At 39.3% G+C, this 11833-nt stretch overlaps 1 protein-coding gene across 1 annotated transcript in view; it reads left to right on the top strand.

The window, feature by feature from the left end:
- Positions 1–11833, top strand: part of fkbp1b (FKBP prolyl isomerase 1B) — a 249948-nt gene that overhangs the window by 170664 nt on the left and 67451 nt on the right. The window lies entirely within an intron of this gene.

The following is an 11833-nucleotide window of genomic DNA, read 5'->3' as shown; positions in this document are numbered from 1 at the left end:
CTATAATACTCACTGTCCACCAATCACAGTAAACATTGTCCACCTATAATACTCACTATCCACCAATCACAGTAAACATTGTCCACCTATAATACTCACTGTCTGTACAGAGAAATCTAAAAAAAATGTATAATATTTACTTATCTGCCTATGAGATGAAACGTGCCTGTCAAAAATGCCCACTGCTCACAATGACAGTGTATATTGTTCTCTATAATACTTACTGTCTGCCTATTGTAGCAAACACTGTTCATGTAATACTCATTATCCACCTGTTGGAGTTAACACTCCTCGTCTATAATAGTCGCTGTCCACTTAATCCAATAAACACTGCGTCTATAATAGCTGCTGTCCACCTATTATTGTAAGCACTTTCTGTGTATAATACTCCCTGTCTACCTACTACAATAAATGCAACCCATTTATCACAAGACCATAAGATATAGGAGCAGAAGTAGGCCATCCAGGCCTTTGAGTCTGCTCTGCCATTAAATGAGATAATGACTAATCTGATAATCCTCAACTCTATGTTCCTGCCATTTCTCCATAACACTTGATTCTGCTACTGATTATAAATCTGTCTATCTCAGCCTTGAATAGACTTAATGACCCAGGCTAAACAGCCCTCTGTAGTAAAGAATTCCAGATTCACTACCCTCTGAGAAAGTAAATTCCTTCTCATTTCTGTCTTAAACGTACAACCCTCTATTCGAGATTATGTCCTCTGGTCCTAAACTCTCCTTCAAGGGGAACAACCTTTCCGTATCTATTTTGTCAAGTCCCCTAAGAACTTTGTATGTTTCTATAAGGTCACCTCTCATGATTTTATATTACAACAAGCACTGGCCCAATCTACACAATCTCTCCTCCTGGTGGGTTATCCCCTTCCTCACTGGATTATGCCTTTGCTGGGAGCCAGAGCCATACAGTCTACAGCACAGGCCCTTCTGTCCATTGAGTCTGCACTGGTCAAAAACAAGCATGCTATTCTAATCCCATATTCTTACACATGGCCCATAGCCCTGTATGCCTTGGCATCATACATGCACATCTACATACTTCTTAAATCTTATGAGGGTTTCCGCCTCTATTACCCTTACAGGTAGTGAGTTCCAGATTCCCACCATCCTCTGGATGAATAAAAATTCCCCTCTAAATGTCGTCTCTTAACCTCCATCCCGACTGTAAATCATGTCCCCTTGCTATTGATCCCTTCAACAAAGGGAAAGGTTCCTTCATGTCTACACTAGTTACACCCTTCATAATTTTAAACATCATTTCTAGTCTCCCCAACATAGGAAAGATTTTGTGAAACTTGAAAGGGTTTAGAAAAGGTTTACAAGGATGTTGCTGGGGTTGGAGGGTTTGAGCTATAAGGAGGGATTGAATAGGCTGGGGCTACTTTCCTTGGAGCATCAGAGGCTGAGAGGTGACCTTATAGAAGTTTATAAATTATGAGGGACATGGTACAAGTCTATGACTGTATCACTGTATTTCATGTCCCCCCTCAGTCTCCTCTGTTCCAAGGAAAACAACCCCAGTTTATCCACTTGCTCATGCTATAAGACCATAAGACATAGGAGCAGATGCAGGCCATTTGGCCAATCAAGTCTACTCCACCTTTCAACGAGATCATGGCTGATCTGATAATCCTCAACTCACTTTCCCCATAACCCATGATTTCCTTATTGATTAAAGACCTGTCTATCTCAACTTCAAATGTATTTAACTAGTGATGCCCACATCCCATGAATGAATGAAACAAGGTTTTCAGTCTGCACAAAACAGCAAGTCAAGGCAGAATGACCTTGAGCCTGTAAATTCTTAATGAAGTGACAATGCATTAGAAGGTAAGGCAAGGCAAAGCAAGACAAGACAGACATGCTGGGAACATCCAATTAGATACAAAGTAAGTGAACACTATGGAAGGAGTTCAGGAATGTATCCTGTATAGGATCATTTGGATGCATGTCATTGCATGCAAACCAGCCTGACAGGAACATTGATGTTGGTGACCTTGAAAGTGTAGCGGTGAAATTCTGAACTGTACGTCGAATTCATCAGAGATGTGCAATGATAATTTGCAGCATTCCTAGAAACCAGAAGTCAATGATGTGGGCAGTGTGCTGATGACAGTCACCCTGTGTACGTGCATAGCCATGTAGCTTAGAGGGAACGTAGATGATGTGCTGAGGCTGGTGCCTTGTCAATGCTAATGTCCACAGACAGACTATGGAGGAGACCACTGTCCATGGAGCTGTTCAGGAATTATGGCCACGATGGAGGTCTAGAGAATACATTGGTGAGCTGCAGCCGCTAGGTAACTATTCCTACTTTCAAGTCAGGAATTGGCCCTGTCTGGTTTCTCACTGCTCCCTGGGATAATAGCAACTTTCATATAAATGAGGTGAGATTAGGCAATAAAGAGATGTTAGTGCATGCAAATACCACCCTTGCCACTCACTATCAAGATTCTCATCTAGCTATCGATACCATAGTGGGCAAATTAGGCTTTTCTTTTTCAATGTCGAGCATTTAACTTTTTCATTCTCCCCATATTCTCCCAATGTCTCTTCCTTGTCCACATCATTCAGACACTGGGAAAATTCCACACTGTCTGTAATGCCCACTGTCCACTCATTATAGCAAATACTCTGTCTATAATGCTTGATGTCCACCTACTGTAAACACTGTCAATAATACTCATTGTCCACCTACTTCTGCAAAACATTGTCCATCTAAAGTACTCACTGTCTGCCTATTACAGTAAATACCTGTCTATCTATAGCATTCACTTTTCACCTATTATTGGAGATGCTTTTCATCTATCTTGCTCAGTCTACTTCTATGACTGTAAATATTTTGCATCTACGGTCCTCAATTTTTGCCTATCAGACCAAAGACTACAATACTCACTGTCCAGTTATTGGACTAATCCACGGCTTCTCAAACTGTTTTCAGAACCCCCGGTGGAGTTGGGAGATGAAACTTGGGGTTTGCAAGGTCTGAGGCAGAAATGGGTGTTGTGAAGCTCAGACTGATTTCTGACTGCTGTGAAGATTCTTTTTGGTAGACATGGCCTAAGCGACTGTTGTCCAAGGCCCGGGTGCTGCTGTAGAAAAAGCCTGTGAATGGGTAGCCATTTGTTTTATTTCTGTAAAAAGCCAGTTATTTCAATATTCACTTTGATCTTGCATCAATAATCTGGATCACAATGCATTAGTAATTATAACTCTATTACATCAATAATCAGAATCCTATTGCATCAATATTGAGGATTCCATGACAACAATGCTCAGAGATCTACTACATTAATGGTCTTGGTGTCTGTTGCATGCACAATTTTTTTTGAAAATCCTTTCCTGGGATGTTAGTGTCACTGGCAAGGCTAACATTTGTTTTCCATTCTTAGGTGGGGGCCTTCAACTGATTGGCATACTAGGCCATTTAAAAGGTAAATTAAGACTTAACCACATTGCTCTGGGTCTGGGGTCACATGTAGGGCACACCAGGTGAGGATGGTGGATTTCCCTCCCGAGTGGAAATTAGAGAACTGGATAGGTTTGTATGACAATAGTCTCATAGTTGCTGTTAGACTAGCTTTTAATTCCAAATTGTTTTATTGAGTTCAGTTCATCTGCCATTGTGATATTCAAAGCTGTTTTCCCCAAACATTAGCCTCTGTGTTTGGATTACTTATCTACTGACATTATCATTGTACCATCACCTCCCAAAATAGTGATATTGTTGCATAAATAATAAATATCCAATTACATTACAATTGGCATTCTTTTACATTAATAATTAGGATGTAATTACATGGTTCCTATTGCATTAATAGTCAGCTGAACATTTCTTCAATAATAAGAAAATGATGACATTAATAATCAGTTTGATAATGTATCATGAATCAGATTTATTTCAATTCATAACAAAAGCACTTTTTCATCAATGATCAGGATTCGATTGCAGTAAAAAGTAATTTGCTACCAGTGCATTCATGACCCGATAATACGTCAACAATCCAATACACTTTTCCATCAACTAATAATTAATCATCAATAATGTGGATCATACCACATTAATCAGAGTGCAATGATATTAATTATCTTTCTAATCTTTATAAATTAGGCTCCTCAGTTATGAATAAATAGTTCCATTACTCTGTAAATCAGGAAACCCTTACATGCCTTTTCATCAACTCCACCCATGCTCAACTTCTACATCTCCAGCTCCCCAGTGAAAAAATAAAATCCACACCTCTGACTCCTTCCTTCCACAGAATTGATGTTATGGAAGGGAACCAGGTAGTCTGTGGTAAGAATCCAGATGTGTATTTGGCACTCATTTTAGGGTGAAATATGATATCAAAGTTGTGAACAGTTTATTTCAGTTCAGACATCTGCCAGGGAAGAGAGTGGAGTCCGTGGCTTTGGAATGGAGTTTGTTGTGGGGGCTAAAGACAATAGCTTTATTCTTCCAAATTATTACGAGAAAACTCTGCTCGTCCAATGCTGGATGTCAAAGAAGCAATGGAAGTATTAGAATGGGGCTTCATTGTGATGTCTGCTCCCATCTTCATAGAAATACAGCCAGTCAATCTCCACTGTTGTGGCTTACAAACAAAGACTTGGTCAAGATTCTAGACAAATCCTATTCAACAACCACCTCACAGTTGGCTTCCCTGTGTTTCTGTCTTTCACAATGTCCAATTGGCCACAAAGTCAAAGCAAAAATCCAACACAAATTAAATATTAAAATTCAAATTTATTGATGAAATTAACCATATAGCAAACAAATGCAAACTAATCATCTTAGCGCATTTCCTTAGTTGCTGTCTTCCGTGTGATTTTGCCAGCCGAGTATACCTACGCAGTGTTATCGCAATGGATGCAGGGAAGGAAATCTCCTGAATTTCAGTAGGGAAACTGTAAATCATCTTGTAAGATAACCTTAAACAAGTCTGGCTGTAAAAGGCCCAGCTTTAGACTGTACCACCTCATTATGAGCAACAGCATTCAGAACCGAATGGCAAGGACAAGGGCACTGTCAGAATGGCAGTTTTGGGAGGACAGACTCCGTTAAGAATAGTTAAGACAACAGATTTTGTTTTTCTGGAGAACTACCCAGATCTCTGGTGATGTCTTGTAATCTGATAGAGAGATTGCTGGACTGCTGTCACACTCTGATCCTTTGACCAGCGATATCCAGAAGTATGGGGGCAGAAGTCTGATCTTCAGCCAATCATCCAGATGTTGGGTGGCTTCTGATTCTACTGCAGTCGGTGTTGTTCATCAAATGCTGTATCATGGTTGTGAACTGTATTGGAAGGATGTGCCTCAATCTCAAAGTAAAGCCTTGTGCCATATTGGCACTGGACTCCTTCCTTTCACTTCACATTATACATTGTGGGCCTGCCAATATACTCTGTTAGGAAAGAAAGCCTCGATGAGAAGGGTGCACCAATCTGTGGTTAGCTAACAAAATTAAGGATGGTATCAAACTGAAAGAAAATGCTGCAAAGATACGAGATAGGCCAGAAGATTGGGAGACTTTTAGAAACTAGCAATGAAGACTTGAAAATAATGGGGTAACCTAAGAGTATGAGAGAGAATCAGCAGGAAAACAGACAGTAAAAGTATCTACAAGTATATTGAAAGGAAAAGAGCATCTGAAGTGAATGCTGGTCCCTTTGAGAGTGAGGCTGGGGAACTAATAATGGAAAACAAGTATTTTGTACCTGTTTTCATAGTGGAAGACACAAAAGCCTCCCTGGGGTAGTAGAAAATGAAAAGACAGGAAAGGACTTAAAATAATCATGATCGCAGAAAGAAAAGGGGTGGGAAAGGTAATGAGGTTAACAATTGACAGGTCCCTGGACCTGATGGTGTGCATGTTAGAATCCTAAAGCAAGTGGTTGCAGAAATAATGGTTGTGAGCTTCCAAAATCCCTGAATTTCTGGCAAGATCCAGTGTCATAGAAAACCACAAATGTATCACTTTAGTTTAAGAAAGAAGGGGACAGAAGGCAAAAGCTATGGGCCAATTTGCCTAACATCTGTCATTGGTAAAACACTAGAATCCATTATTAAGGACGTGGCTACAGGGTATTTAGAAAATCATAATTTAATATAGCAGAGTTGGCACGGATTTGTGAAAATAAGACTGCATTTCACTAACTTATTTGAATACTTTGATGATTTCAGAAGGACATTTGATATGGCACCACATGAGAAGTTATTATGTAAACTAAGTACTCACAGTGCTGGGAGTCATATATTGGCAATTGTTAGAACCCTCATCGATTTTTCGTTATTTTTATTTTCATTCTTTTATCAAATTTGGATTGTGAGCTGGTAATGACTAGTGGACTTTGTGAAAGCTTGTGGTAAGAGAAAAAGAGCAGTCTAAACAAGCTTCATAAGTTTGTGAGGCTAGGGCTGGAGGCTAATTGCAAGCTGAGTCTTGATTAAAAGCATTCTAACAGACACAGCAACCCCAAGAAGTTTAAAACAGGTAGCAGAAATTGGCTATTAAAGAAGTCAGTACCTGGCAAGAAACCCTATGTTCAAGTAGATGGCAGTTTTTTTTGATGTATGTTCTTTCTGAGATGGTTCTGGCCTGCTGCTGAGACAGAATGAAAATTTGAAAACTTCCCATCTAACTTGGTTCACTAGCATCCAGAAATCCAAACTCAGCTTTTGAAGTATTGCTACCTTTGCCTGGGTGAACAGAATAGTTGACCCTAATCAACGTTTCAGAAAAACAGTCAAGGAGTTCACATCTTTGCCTGTGAAACAAAGCATCGTGAAAACTATTTATGTCATCCAACCACTTTTGTTTCTTTTCTTTCATTTATCTCTTAACTATGTTTGTTTGTCTGCCTTTTTTTTTGTGAAGAGAGCCTGAAAAAAAAATTTTGCGTTTAAAGCACAGACATTAATCAGCTTACTATGTTGTTTAATTTTCTCTCTGCTGAAGTTATTGTGAATCTAATAAATAAATAAGAGTCACAAAGTCATAGAGTCATACAGCATGGAAATAGAACCTTTGGTCCAACTGTTCCATGCTGACTAAGTTCCTCAAACTAAACTAGTCCCACTTGCCTGCATTTGGCCCATATTCCTCTAAATCTGTCCTATTCATGTATCTGTCCAAATATCTTTTAAATGTTGTAACTGTACCTGCTTCTATCACTTCCTCTGGCAGTTCATTCCATATACGAACTTCCCTCTGTGTGAACAAGTTGCACCTAAGGTCCCTTTTAAATCTTTCTCCTCTAACCTTAAAAATATGCCCCCTTGTTTTGAACTCCCCTGCCCTAAGGAAAAGACCTTGGCTATTCACCTTATCTATGCCTCTCATGATTTTGTAAACTTGTATAATGTCATCCCTCAACCTCTTAGCTCCAGTGAAAAAAGTTCCAGCCTATCCTTATAACTCAAACCCTCCAGTCCCAGCAACATCCTGGTAAATCTTTCCGAACCCTCTCCAATTTAATAATATTCTTCCCATAGCAGGGCAACCAGAAATGTACACAGTACTTCAAAAGTGGCCTCACCAACATTCTGTACAACCTTAAAATGATGTCCCAACTCCTATACTCAATGGACTGAGCAATGAAGGCAAGTGTGCCAAATGCTTTCTTTACCACCCTATCTACCTGTGATACAACTTTCAAAGAACTATGTCCCTGAGCCCTAGGTCTCTCTGTAGAGGCATCAGGGCCCTACCATTAACTGTATAAGCCTTGCCCTTATTTGTTTTATCATAATGCAATAAATTGCATTTATCCAAATTAAACTCCATCTGCCACTCCTCAGCTCATCTAGGCCAATTGTTCAAGATCCCTTTGTGACCTTAAACAACCTTCTTCACTGTCCACTATATCACCAGTTTTGGTGACATCCACAAACGTAGTAACCATGCCTCCTAAATTCTCATCCAAATTGTTTATATTTATGACAAACAACAGTGGACCCAACACGGATCCCTGAGGAACACCACTGGTCACAGGCCTCCAGTCTGAAAAACAAACATTTATCACCACCCTCTGTCTCCTACCATAAAGCCAATTTTGTATCCAGTTGACAGGCTCTCCCTGAATCACATGTGATCTAACTTAACTAAAGTCCATGTAGAGACTTTTGTTTAAAATACAAAACCAGTGTCTGGAAATTAATTATTTGCAGAGTCTGGGATTGTTATTAAAAAGTCTGATTAGGATCCATTGGGGTGACTATTTAGGGTCTTTCTGGGTTCTTACATTTACTGTGTGGCATATACAGAGGTAGACAGGCTGCTTTGGTTTGGTTGTCCGTCTCTGTGTCGTAACACAATGGATAGAGGACTGACTAAGCAAAAGAAACAATTGAAATAAATGGGTCATTTTCAGGTTAGTAAACTATAACAAGTAGAATGTACAGCAGTCATTGCCTAGACCTGGAGAAAGGGACTTGATTGGATTGTCACTGACAATACAAAGATAGATATAAAAACACATTGTGAGGACAACACAAAGAGTATGCAATATGAAATAGAGAGATTAAGTGGGCATGCAAAAATTTGGGAGAAGGAGTATGATATGGGAAGATGTGAGATTTTCCACTTTGGCACACAATGGAAAAACAGAATATTATTTAAATGGAGAGAGATGGATTGGAAGAAAAATTTAGCATGCAGTTCCATCAAATACTTAGGAAGGCAAATAAAATATTGACCTTTATTGTATACAGTTTTAGACTCCTTGATGAAGGAGGGATGTACATGCATTCAGAGAAATTCATTCGGCTGATTCCTGGAATGAAGAGTTGACCTCTGAGGAAACCTCACAGGTTTGGCCAATACCCATTTCAGTTTATAAGTGAGAACTGATCGTATTGAAACATATAACATGTTGAGGGGGCTTGCCAGAGCAGATACTAATAGGACATCTTTCCCCTACTAAGGGAATTAAGAACTGGATCAGTTTCAAAATAAGGGGTCCCCCATTTTAGACTGAGATCAGGAGAAAGTTTTCTTCTCAGAGTGCTATTAGTCCTTCAAATTGTCTTATCCAAACATTATTGGAGATTGATCATTGAATAGAGTCATAGAGGTGTACAGCACAGAAACAGACCTTTTGGTCCAACACGTCCATTCCGACCAGTTACTCTACATTAACCTAATCCCATTTGCCAGCGTTTGGCCCAAATCCCTCTAAACCCTTCCTACTCACATACCCATCTAGGTGCCTATGTTCCAGGCTGATTTTTGATTGATACGGGAGTTAAGGGCTGTGGGCAGGAGGCAGGAAAGTGGAGCATAGATGACAATCAGATCAGCCACAATCTTACTGAGTGGAGAAGCACCCCAGGTGACCAACAGGCTTACTTATAGTCCTATTTCTTACGTTCTTATGATCAATGCATCAAGCTTTGCACTGTGCATATATATCAGCCATCTGCTGTAGTTCGCCATTCATACAACAAATTTAAATTAATTAAATGCTTCAGAAGCAAAATTTATACAATAAAATAATCACATACTGAAAACCCAGAGACCTTCATGCTGTACAAATACATTTTTAAAAAGCATGTCAGGGAAATGGTAGACAGCAGAATACTGAAGCGCAAATATATAGTTTGAGGGGAAATTTTACAAAATAAAACAATGTAACAGTGTTCACAAATTCCTCCTGACACTTTGGATAAGGTGCTGATACACTAAGTAAGCAGCTCTTTTGGAATTTGCACCCCAAAGTTTTTCAACACTAATATTTTAACTTTGCTATAAAAACCAAGAAGTCAAAAAGTCAACTCTTGAAAACTAAAGTGTAAAACTTATCAAATAGCACCTCCAACTGTTCATTTCTAGTATTATTTTAAATATAAGAGATTGTGAGTAAACTGAACTAATTCTATCATTCACCACAGCAAGACTCATATATGTGATAAAATAGATTAATTTTTCAATTCAATTTAAATGTTATAACTTGGATCACATTTATATTCCACACTGGTGAAAAAACAAACTTTACAGGCACTAATTGTTATGCCATTACTTATCATCCAAATAGTATCATGAACAGGCCCAAGTCCCTCCCATTCCACCATTTGATAATGTTTCTTTATTTCAGGCTCCAACCTTGTATGTATGATTGCTTATCAGAGAAGATGATTACGTGATTCATTCCTAGGAAATTTCTTCTCACGTACAAAGCTCCTGCAGGAGTCTTGCACAAATAAAGAACTAAGTTCATTCACTTCTGTATTTAATACTCCACCTTCTTAACAAATCCTTCGAAGCCTTCTCCTTCCAAAGTACATCAAATTGAATATTCAATTTGCTCATACTCCCTGATTTGATAGCCTAATGCCTGCAGGTATACTAGTCTGACAACACCTGGATTTATCTGGATTTATCTGTCTTGGTAATAAAGCAGGTCTGTTTAATACTTGGATGGGAGATTGTCTGGAAATATCAGTATCCCTAACTCTGAGCCAGGAGTCCTGGATTCAAATCCTTCACCTGCCAGAGGTTTGTTATAACATGTCTGAAGAGATTGATTAAAAACATATTTCCTAAGAAATTGTTCTACAGCTTTGTTACTCTTAGGGTGAAAATTTTCCACCAAGTGTCCCGATTTACTGTCAGATTCCTCATGAGCAATTTCATTCTCTGGTATTTCATTACAGTAAAAAAAAATGTCATTAGTCACTTCAAAATATTTCAAAATTCTTTCGGTCACTCTCCTTTCACCCCTATGTGGTAGTTTTTCTTTAGGGAGTAGTCAAAGCCATTCATCGTTAGGAGCATTATGTTGTTACCAACTAGCCAAAACTTTTAAAACTAGAAAGATGTAGGAGTCAATGCTGAGCTCCACTTGTCTATAGCCCAATAAAGGTACACACACTGATGGTGGGAGACAAAGCAAAGTCGATAGCCAGATGCTAGTCCCTTGGTCATACTGCAGACAACATGTGCATACAAAAAGTGATTGCCCTGCATCACCACCTCATCGTATGGAAAAAAATATTTACTTTCTAATTATTTGAATGATCAAAGGAAACAAACATTACAGTACTCTAAAACTTGACTGAAATAAAACACACCAGAAGGAGTAGGCTGTACAGGGGCACAGTCTATCATTTGAGTTGGAGGCTTGTGCTATCTTCCAGATCAATGATTAGCAATTGGGTCTAAATCTCAATCATCACTTTTCTATGTGTTACCACCGGATTTGGAGATTGTAGACAATTCAGATAACCACTGGGAACCCAAAGGTGGTGTTGCTGAAAGATGGCTCATCAGTATTAACAGATGGACAGTAATTCCTGCAGAATGATTCCTGCAGCTTTTATAATTTAGTTCTCTAGGAACCATCACACTGAAAAAGAACCCCTTATCCCTATCTCTCCTTCAATGTTAGCAAAACTAAAGAACCGATCATTGGCTTCAGGAAGAAAGGAGCAGGACACACCCCCAACCACATCAATGGAACTGAGGTTGAGAGGGTGGATTGTGTCAAGGTCTTGGGAATGACGATAACCGACAACCCGTCCTGGACTTCCCACGTAGATGCAATGGTCAAGAAGGCACAACAACGTCTCTTCTTCCTCAGGAGGCTAAGGAAATTCAGCATATCCATAAGGACCCTCACCACCTTTTATAGATGCACCATTGAAAGCATTCTGTCTGGGTGCATAACGGCCTGGTACAGCAACTGCTCTGCCAGGACTGTAAGAAACTGCAGAAAGTTGTGTACATAGCTCAAACCATCACGGAAACCAACCTCCCATCCACGGACAAAAACAAAGTTGCTGGAAAAGCTCAGCAGGTCTGGCAGCATCTG

Source organism: Rhincodon typus, chromosome 5 (assembly GCF_021869965.1).
Source record: "Rhincodon typus isolate 14 chromosome 5, sRhiTyp1.1, whole genome shotgun sequence".
In the NCBI taxonomy this organism is placed as follows: domain Eukaryota; kingdom Metazoa; phylum Chordata; class Chondrichthyes; order Orectolobiformes; family Rhincodontidae; genus Rhincodon; species Rhincodon typus.
Note: the sequence above shows the minus strand (reverse complement) of the source record. Positions and strands in the feature narration are given on the sequence as shown.